We start from the raw sequence: 10,106 nt of genomic DNA on the forward strand, positions 1-10,106 counted from the left end.
GAGCCAGCCTAGGTACACAGCTCATGCCAGGCGAATCAGGGCTATTTAGCAAGACCTTGACTGGGGGACAAAATGAATTATTGGAGAGCTAGGGTTGTGGTTAAGTATACCCAAGACCCTGGGCTCAATCCCTACCACCACCACCACCAAAAAAGGAATCACTGAGGACAAAGAACGTGCATGTCCCACTTCCTGCCCCTCTGTGGTATAAGCTACAAATCATGAGTAATCATAAACATTGAAATTTTAATAGTAACATGTTCTCATCCAACACTGTCTTCTTCTTTTTCAAGACAGGGTTTCTCTGTGTAGCTTTGCGCCTTTCCTGGAACTCACTTGGTAGCCCAGGCTGGCCTCAAACTCACAGAGATCCGCCTGGCTCTGCCTCCCAAGTGCTGGGATTAAAGGCATGCGCCACCACCGCCCGGCCCAACACTATCTTCTACAGTTTGGTGAATCCTATGAACTTGTAGACTGAAGTATGTTAAAGGTTATACAGTCTAGCCAGGCATGGTGACACAAGCCTGTATCTCAGCTACTTGGGAGAGTCACAAATTCAAGATCTGTCACAGTTACAGAGTGAGTTTAAAGCCAGCCTGGACAACTCAGCTGGACTATTTCAAAATGAAAACTACAAAAATGTCTGAGGACCTGGTTCAGTACTAGGACCCTCACCTACAAGGTCCTGAGTTCAAACCCCAATACTCTCTTCCCTTCTCCCAACCCCAAGAGAAAAAAAAAAGAAAGAAATATAATACACGGGTAGGCTGGGGCGTGACTCAGAGGTAGAGCACATATTATATGCAAGGTCTTGGTTTGATACTCAAGACCCCAACTACTAAATGATCAAAACTTCAGCAAGGCTTGGTGGCACACACCTACAATCTGAACTCTGGGAAGGCTGAGAAGGATTACCAAACTGGAAGCCAGCCTAAGAGAAAACACCATCTTTCATGAAGATACATCTAAGTTGGACTGATCAATAGCCACACTATTGGTGGTTTAAATAAAACGCATAGAAATAATCTATGATTTTACTAAGATATGCCTCTCTACCCACCTCCAGCCTACTTTGTGACTGAATTTTAGTATCTTCAGTTAATAAGAATGTGCTGGTTCCCAGAAATCCTATATGACAGCCAAAGTAGGTGGGTGACCTGTGTCTGTGGTCCAAAGGTTGTGAGCCTCCCAGCCTGATGGTCACTGAATAGTCAATTTTTTACCCCTTTGCCAAGACGTTTTCTTAGAAATCTTTCCAGAAAACCGTCTGTCAGAAGGGAGTAAAGCCTCGACCCTTGGACCCTGAGAAGATTAAGGTAACTGTTTTACTCGATGATAAACCATGGAGGAAGTGAGCAGAGAAAATGCTCAGCTCCTGCTGCTGCCTTTGTACACATTGCAAGTTGGCAGGGCTCTAAGGCTCTGTGGACAATCATGGCTGCAGGGCTCCACTGTCCAACTGGGCAGTGTGCTGGACAGGAGAGCCTTGAAAAGAACGGCGATAATCTCCAACCAGTGCCGCAAGGCCTTCCCACTACTAGAACCAAAACAGTCTTGTAAGGCAACAACCCCCCCCCCACTCTCTCCCTTCCTCCCTCCCTCCCCTTCTCCCCCACCACCCTGACACACACACCTCAGGACAGCTCAGCACAGCCAAAAAAAAAAAAAAAAAAAAAAAAATTATGTGAAGGCTTCCATTCTTCCAAGGAAAGGATTGACCTAGAATTGCAGACACCAGGGCAATGAAGACCCGTGTGTAAGAGGGGCTCCATGGACACTGCATGCATGTGGTGCACGTAGACACGCGTAAGCGAATCCATGATATACATAAAGTAAATGTTTTTTTAAGAGGTGTCTAGGGATATATCTCAATGGGGGAGCACCGGCCTAGCACGCACAAGGGCCTGGGTTCAGCTCTCAGCACCCCAAATTAAAGATCATGAAGCAGAAACTCATCAGACCAGTTGAGTCAGGATCTCTGGAAGGGGAGCAGAGGACACAGTGACTTTTAAAACCTTCCAGGTGGCTCTACTGTGCAGCCAGATGGAGAAACTGACACTGGAGAAGGCATAGTACTAGCTTCATAGTTCACAGACCCATATGGACAAGACAGCGTAAGGAAGGAATTATTATAAGCTTTCTGCTGGCTTTCATATCAGTTTCACTCATAAAATATGTACCTACGAGAAGGTTTTCTAGATCAAATCGATTTTCCCATTGCAGAAAAACTGACCTAACTCTGTTCTTGCCCATACATTAATAAAAAGGTATTCTTTTTTTTTTTTTTTTTCTTTTTTTTTGGTTTTTCGAGACAGGGTTTCTCTGTGTAGCTTTGCGCTTCTCCTGGCACTCACTTGGTAGCCCAGGCTGGCCTTGAACTCACAGAAATCCGCCTGGCTCTGCCTCCCGAGTGCTGGGATTAAAGGCGTGCGCCACCACCGCCCGGCTTAAAAAGGTATTCTTAATCTTTCCTTGTGATTTAGTTTGGGCTTGTTTTTGCTTTGAAAGTATTTTCTTATTGTTTTAAGAATGGATACAGTGCAGACCGAAATCTAGCCAAGCATTGGAAGAAGTCTCATTTAGCTGGAAGGCCATCACTTCGACTTTCTTGGAAGAATTTTATGGAAGAAGCAATGATTTGAAGTTCTGAAGACCTAGGAGCGTAGTTCACTGGTAAAGCGCTTGTCTCGCATGCACAGAGCTAGGGGCTGAGAGAACAATCTGGAGCTACTCAGTCGATTATAACAAGTTAATAATAATAGCTAACATACTAGGATTTCAGTAAATGCCCCATGGACAATTTACTAGAAGTAGCTGGGCGCAATAGAAAGTAGCTGGGGGATTTCTTAATTAGAGAAACTTTATTCTGAAGCCAATCCCTCTGCTACTCACTGTCACCTCTCTCAGGGACCCCAGAGGAGCCTCATTGCCCAAGAGGAGGGAGCTCAAGGCCATTTACGCAATGCCCCCTACATTCCGAGACAGGGTAAGTGGCAAAACAAGGATTGCAGCCAGACCTGGGGGATCCAAAGTCTAGGTTCCTCCCCACGAAGTTCGAGGGTCAGTCCACCTCTCTGACAACAGCTCCAAACATCTTGGCTGTGTTCACAGTCCTATCTTGCTCAACCAAATCTCATCCTCAGACAGGACTCTCCAACTCTAAGGCCTGAGCTGGCAACATGAATTAGTTACCATGGGTCATATTTGAGAAAGAACAACATTGATCTTCTGTAAAATTTGCCTACTGCTCAGCCCGTTATTGTCTAGGAAACAGTAACCCCCAAGTTATCAGTTTCTCTAATAATTTTTGTCTTCGCTCCTTGGGGAGATGTTCGTCCATTTTTTGAGACAACTGTCATGCAGCCCAGGCTAGCCTAAAACTATGTAACTGAGAGCTGGAGAGATGACTCAGAAGAGACACTGGTTGATCTTCCAGAGGATCGAGGTTCAATGCCCAGCATCCATACAGCAGCTCACAACTGTCTGTAACTCTAGTTCAGAGGGTTCAACACCCTCACACAGACATACATGCAGGCAAAACACCGATTTTTTTAAAAAAGTATGTAACTGTGACCCTGAACTCCTGAGCCTCCTGCTTCTCCTTGCTGAGCCTTAGGATTACAGGTGTGCACTCCCACACCAGGTCTATGTTGTTCTGAACGTCTAACCAGGGCTTCCTGTGTGCTAGACAAGCTGTCTGATACCCCAATTCCCCAGTTGTGTGTTAAAAGATAGAAATCTTTATCTTGGACAGAAACCACATCATTTTCAAACCTTGATGTCAAGTCTACTTGTCTTAAGGACCATTATGTGAGATAACACTGAGCAGTTAAACTATATAATAGTTACTTTGGAAGAAAAGGGTTTTTTTTTTTTAAATATTCTTATTGTTTTTCTGGTAGACATCATTTGGCTTAGGTCTGGGTAAGTGAGCTTCTAGATAACACCCCAGAGAAGGACAATGGCCACAAGTCCCCAGTAGAAAAAGAGTCAGCCATTTATTAATCAGTATCATTTCAAATAGCACAAAAGACAGATTTGAATGTTCCTAAGACATTACAGACACAGTAGAAACTGATACATCTCTCCTTTAACAACACAGATCAACCAGGTCCTAAAAATAAATAGACAATCCCAGCATTTTTGACAGAATAAGGCAGAAAGATCATGAGTTTGAAACCAGCCTGGCCCTCGAACCCAGACAATCTCAGAACAAAAAGCAAACATTAAAACAACAACAACAACAAACCATCCCTGAGTGCTGGTGCACGCCTTTAATCCCAGCACTCCAGAGGGAGAGGCAGGCGGATCTCTGTGAGTTCGAGGCCAGCCTGGTCTACAGAGCAAGGTCCAGGACAGCCAGGGCTACACAGAGAAACCCTGTCTCAGAAAAAATAAACAAAAAGCAAACATCCAAAGCTAACTTACATTAAAACCATCTCCTTGCTGCCTACAGGGTGGTTCAGCTGATAAAGGCACATGCCACCCAGCCTGGGGACCTGGGTTTGAGTCTTCCAACCCACAAGGTAGAAAGAGAGGTGACCCACAAGTTGTCCTTTAATCTAATAAATGTTTTCTTTTGTTTTTCAGAAAAGGTCTCACTGTGTAGCCTTGGCTGGCCTTAAACTCCCAGAGGTCCACCTGCCTCTGTTTCCCAAGTGTTGGGATTAAAGATGTGCCTGGCCCAAAGATTTTACAAAAATAAAATAATTTTTAAAAAAATCAACTCGTTGCTTTAAGGCAAATTTCTCTTATCTGTATCAAACCAAGGAAGTGTTATCCGGATTCAAGGTAGCTTTCTGTTTACTCCCAAGAACGACAATTTAAATGAAAAGCCCTCTGGTGGAATTATAGCAAAAAGAAATAAATTCCTATTTTCTAAGCTTCTCTCTTTAGCTCTGGCTTTCAGTGTCTGCAGTGGAGATAGGGCTGGAATGTGGCTGCAGCCTGGGAATCTACCCAGGGGGTGGGCTGCTAAATTCACAATTTGTAAAAGAAGGCCCTAAAGTCACTCAGTGGGAACGGTCATTTACCTCTGTGCCTCAGTCAGTCCCCAACAGCCTAGTGTCCTGGTTTGCTTGGAGGCATCTAATTCCCATTAGAAACTATAGAATTGCCGGGCGGTGGTGGTGCACGCCTTTAATCCCAGCACTCGGGAGGCAGAGCCAGGTGGATCTCTGTGAGTTCAAGGCCAGCCTGGACTACCAAGTGAGTTCCAGGAAAGGCGCAAAACTACACAGAGAAACCCTGTCTCGAAAAACCAAAAAAAAAAAAAAAAAAAGAAACTATAGAATTCCCCATATAATGGTCGGTTTTCCCCCTCCCAGCTCTGTATAACTTTTTGAAGTGTTGCACCTTAAATGATTGTAGGTGCTTCATCATATCTGAAAAGATGCAGTTTTCAAATATGTACGCTGAAAGACCAAACTAGTAAAAAATGAAGAACAAGCCGGGCGGTGGTGGCGCACGCCTTTAATCCTAGCACTCGGGAGGCAGAGGCAGGCGGATCTCTGTGAGTTCGAGGCCAGCCTGGGCTACCAAGTGAGTCCAGGAAAGGCACAAAGCTACACAGAGAAACCCTGTCTCGAAGGAAAGAAAAAAAAAAAAAAAAAAAAAAAAAAAAAACGAAGAACAAAAATGTTTGAGATATCAGCTTCCCACTGAATTGACTTAAGTAACTTCTTCTCAAGTGAAAGGAGAGCCACACTCCTTTAGGAGTCGTTATTCTGGATAAGGCCTACATTGAAGCCAGATCTGCCGGAAATACATCACTGGAAGGGGTTGAACTACATGGACGGCAAAGACTCCAAAACCTGAACTTTAAACAGAGTTAAGTCCAAATGCCTGTTCTTTAAGTAACTGTCTGGTCTCAGTTGCTCCTTAGTGGCTGGGCTGTCTTGAGATGCGCAGAGCTGAGGCCTCAGAGTCTTTACACACCTTAGACAAGGGAGCAAAGCGCAGAAATTAATCATATGCACCAAATCACCAAGGCCCGAAATTCCAAACTTAGTGTGGACTCCAGCTCTCACTCCGGTTTCTTTTTGTTGTTGTTGTTGTTTTTGTTTTTCGAGACAGGGTTCTCTGTGTAGCTTTGTGCCTTTTCCTGGAACTCACTTGGTAGCCCAGGCTGGCCTCGAACTCACAGAGATCCGCCTGGCTCTGCCTCCCAAGTGCTGGGATTAAAGGCGTGCGCCACCACCGCCCGGCTCACTCCGGTTTCTTGATACTTTCTTTTCCTTTACAGGACCATGGAAGTCATACATGAGGATGCAGCAGGTGTGTCGCTCATATGCCTGGGATGGAAAGGCCTATGAATACCTCGTGAGTGGGTCAACTGGACTCACAGCTCAGCGCCCATGCCTCAGCCAGGTTTCTGCCACACATCCTATAAAAAGCCCGCACACCAGAAGTCGAATGGTACCCCCTCCCTGGGACCTACCATACAGAAGTGAGCTCTGCTCACTTTCTCTTGAGCTCACACCTATGAACCTGTTCTAAATTATTTTCAAAAGAACTCATCGTCTCTGTGGTCTGAGAAATTCATGCTTCCAGTTCCCGAGGTAAGAACTGAGAGCCACCGGCTCAGTGGAAGTTTCTTGTGGGTGTGAGCTTCCGGCGCTGTAACTCTGGAGTTAAACCAGTCTAAGCTAGAAAGCCCCCATCGTCCTCAAGGACCTCACTTCCCCCTGTTTCAGTATTTTCTGGGAGTCCCAAAAATGAGACGAAAATTTGACAGTGAAAACATTTTGGCTTCGTCTGCAACCCCGTTGAGGTCAGAGGACAGTTTCAGGAGTCAGATCTCTCCTTCCACCACGGGGTTCTGGAGATGGCACTCAGGTCGTCCGGCCTGACAGCAAGCGCTGTGACCTGCTGAGCCGTCTTGTCCGGTGACTATAGAAGGCTCTGGACTGAAAGCCTTTTAAAGACACCATTGGCCATGCTTTGGGAGTGCTTCCCTGAGCCTCCTGTGCCCACATCCAAGCCTCTCTCTCCCTCCCTCCGTGTATGTGTGTGTGTGTGTGTGTGTGTGTGTGTGTGTGTGCGCGCGCACACACGCGCGCGCAGTCAGAGGACAATTTGAGGGAGTCGTTTCTCTTCTTCCACACTGTTTCCTGGGGGCCCACTCCAGGCACCAGGGGTGGCAGCAAGCACCCTTACCCACTGAGCCATCTCTCTGGCCCTACAGCTACTTGCAATGTAAAATAAGCCAGATTTTCTACAGCTAGTTTAGATTTTATAAAATCTATAAACCTGCCTCTCAGGATGCCATATTGTCCACGTCATGCATAGGTTTAATCAAAACTTTAAAAGGTGGAGATCATGGCAGAAGATCAAAGGAAGGAGAAATAGGTGGTTAGCTGTGGTCAGTTTTACATCAATAGCATGTAGCCGCCGCCTCCTCCTCCTATTTCTTGATAAAAACCCATTAATTCCAACTCCCTCCTGTGCTAACATTCACTTCAAGAAAAATATGCTTGGACCTGCCTCGCACCTACATGCCGTGCACACTGCGAGCAAGGAGCTAAGTGTGGAAAGAGGCTGAGCGACTGGAACAGCTCTGCTGAGCTCAGCATGTCTCTGGCTCCTCGGCCCCTCCTCCACCCACCTATGCAGTCCTCTCAAGGCCCCTTCCCCGCCTGGGGTGGAAGAGAGATCAGATAAGGGCACGGAAAAGGTTACACAGTGACCAAACAGCGCACGCGCGAGCATCTCCTCCGGGGTGGTGGCAAGAAACAGAAACCCTAAGCCCTGTTTTTGCTCACGCTCTGAGCGAAGGAGTCCAGAAGGTTACATTTTTTATCTGTTTTGCATCTTAAGTAAATTCACTAATTCAGAGAACCTGGACTTCGGAGCAGAGAGCAAGGACAGAGGTGCAGGATTAAAGTGGCCGTTCCGAACTTCGAGCCGCGGCCCCCCCCCCCTCCTCCACCACTGCTCCCTCAGCCTTCCTTATGTCCGGCTTTAAATACACACAGCCTTTTTCATCAGCCCGGGGAACAGAACCCAGAGATTCGCGCACGCTAGACAAGAAGCATTGCACCCCTGAGTTCCATCCTCAGCCCTCCAATATATGTGCTCTTTTGGGGGGGCTGCAGGTTCAAATCAGGGTTTCCCTGTGTAACCCTGAAACTTGCTCTGTAAACCAGACTGGCCTTGAACTCGGAGTTCATCCTGCCTCCGCTTCCAGAGTGCTGGGATTCAAGGTGTGCGCGCGCGCGCGCGCGCGCGCGCGCGCACACACACACACACACACACACACACACACACACACACACACACACACCCCTGGCTGTTTATTTTATTTTTGACACAGGGTCTCACGCTAGGCCAGCTGACCTTGAGTTTGCGGGTAACCCTTTTGCCTCAGCTTCCCCGCGGCTGGGATTGCAAACGTGAGCAAGCCGCTGCTCCCAGACAATAGACATAAACAATTCAACGATTTGTTCCTATTTGATGGGTATGAGTGTTTTGCTTTCATGTGTGTACATGCGCCATGTGTGTGCCTGGTGCCCTTGGAGGCCAAAGAGTGTGTCGGGCCCCCTGAAGTTGGAGTTACATATGATTATGAGCAGCCACGTGGGTACCAGGAACCAAACTCGGGGCCTCTGCAAGAGCAGCAGGGCTCTTAACTGCTGAGTCATCACTCGAGCTCAGTCAATCATAACAAGCACAGGTGCTCATGTATCTGGTTTCTTCTCAGTAGAAGGAAAACTCTCTAAAATGAGGACAAATGTAACATAGTAACTACACAAACCAGTAACAGTCACTTATGGTCACTACCAAGTATCACGTGCTGTACTTTAATTATGTGGACTATACTCTTAAAAAAAAAAAAAATGGAGTCTCACTAGGCAGCCCTGAATGGCCTAGAACTTGCTGGCAAGACCAGACTGGTTTCAGATTCACAGAGATCCACCTGCCTCTGCTGGGTTGAAAGGCACCACACCTGGCCTTCTTTCTTCCTTTTAGGACACTGGCTTACAGTCTTACGGAGCCCAGATGGCTATGGAACTGAACATTACCTTGAACCTCTGATCTTCCTATCCTGACCTCCTGAGCGCTAGGATTGCTAGTGTACAGCACTGTGCCCAGTGTAGGCGGTGATGGGGATGGAATTCAGGACTTCAAAAACTCTATGAACTAAGTTACCGCCCCAGCCCCTAAGGCAGATAGATACTTATCAAAGCATTGCTTGCTCAGTTAGTAGGAGTGCTATCCGGTTCCTGGCCCCTTACTGTGTCCAATTTACTCTAGCTGACTCAAGGGAAGAAATTAACGACAATCAGCTCCCAACGGCTGCACCAGGCCAGGCCTTCTGTCGCTCTCCTTGACTCCCTTTCCTTGCAGAAACAGAGCCTCAGGTGTGGCTTTCTCTGATGGTGTCATCAAGGTGTATAGTGACTTGAAGGAGCTCAAGTCCTTCAATTCCCAGAGGAAGTGAGGGAACACAAGAAGGTGGTGTTCGTTCTCCTGCCTGAGGACAAGAAGAGCATCATCCTGGAGGAAGGCATGGAGATGCCAGGAAGTGATACAGGGCAAACTGTGGATGACCATAGACCACCTTTGTCAAGACGCTGCCAGACAAGAACTATCTCTAGGCTCTCTATGATGTAGCCTAGGAGATCTAGGAGAGCGAGGAGGAGCTGATGTTTATCTTCTGGGCCTCTGAGAGTGCACCCCTTAAAAGCAGAATGACCTGTACCAGCTGCAAGGATGCCATCAAGAAGCTATCAGGCATCAGTCATGAATTAAGAACAAACTGCTAAGAGGAGATCAAGGACCACTGCATCCTGGCAGAAGAACTATGTACAGGCAGTACCATCATCTTGCTGGAGGGCAAGCCTGTGAGCCCCCTCTAGATCCCTCCCTAGAGCATCTAGCAGCCCCAGATCTGCTCTTGGGTGCTGAAGGCTGCCCTTTTCCTGTGATACCTCAGCAGGCAGAGGGCAAGGCCTTCACCTCAATTGCCAAACATCTCCCCTGGACAATCCTCCCTGCTCCATCCCTGACTTTTTTTTTTTTTTTTTTTTTTTAAGATTTATTGCCGGGCGGTGGTGGCATACACCTTTAATCCCAGCACTCGGGAGGCAGAGGCAGGCGGATCT

General features: G+C 47.0%; 1 pseudogene; it reads left to right on the forward strand.

Annotated features, from left to right (window-relative positions):
• The first annotated feature begins 2,962 nt into the window (after positions 1-2,962).
• Positions 2,963-9,860, forward strand: LOC131907741 (cofilin-1-like; annotated as a pseudogene).
• Positions 9,861-10,106: the final 246 nt, after the last annotated feature.

This window comes from Peromyscus eremicus, chromosome 4 (assembly GCF_949786415.1).
Source record: "Peromyscus eremicus chromosome 4, PerEre_H2_v1, whole genome shotgun sequence".
Lineage (NCBI taxonomy): Eukaryota > Metazoa > Chordata > Mammalia > Rodentia > Cricetidae > Peromyscus > Peromyscus eremicus.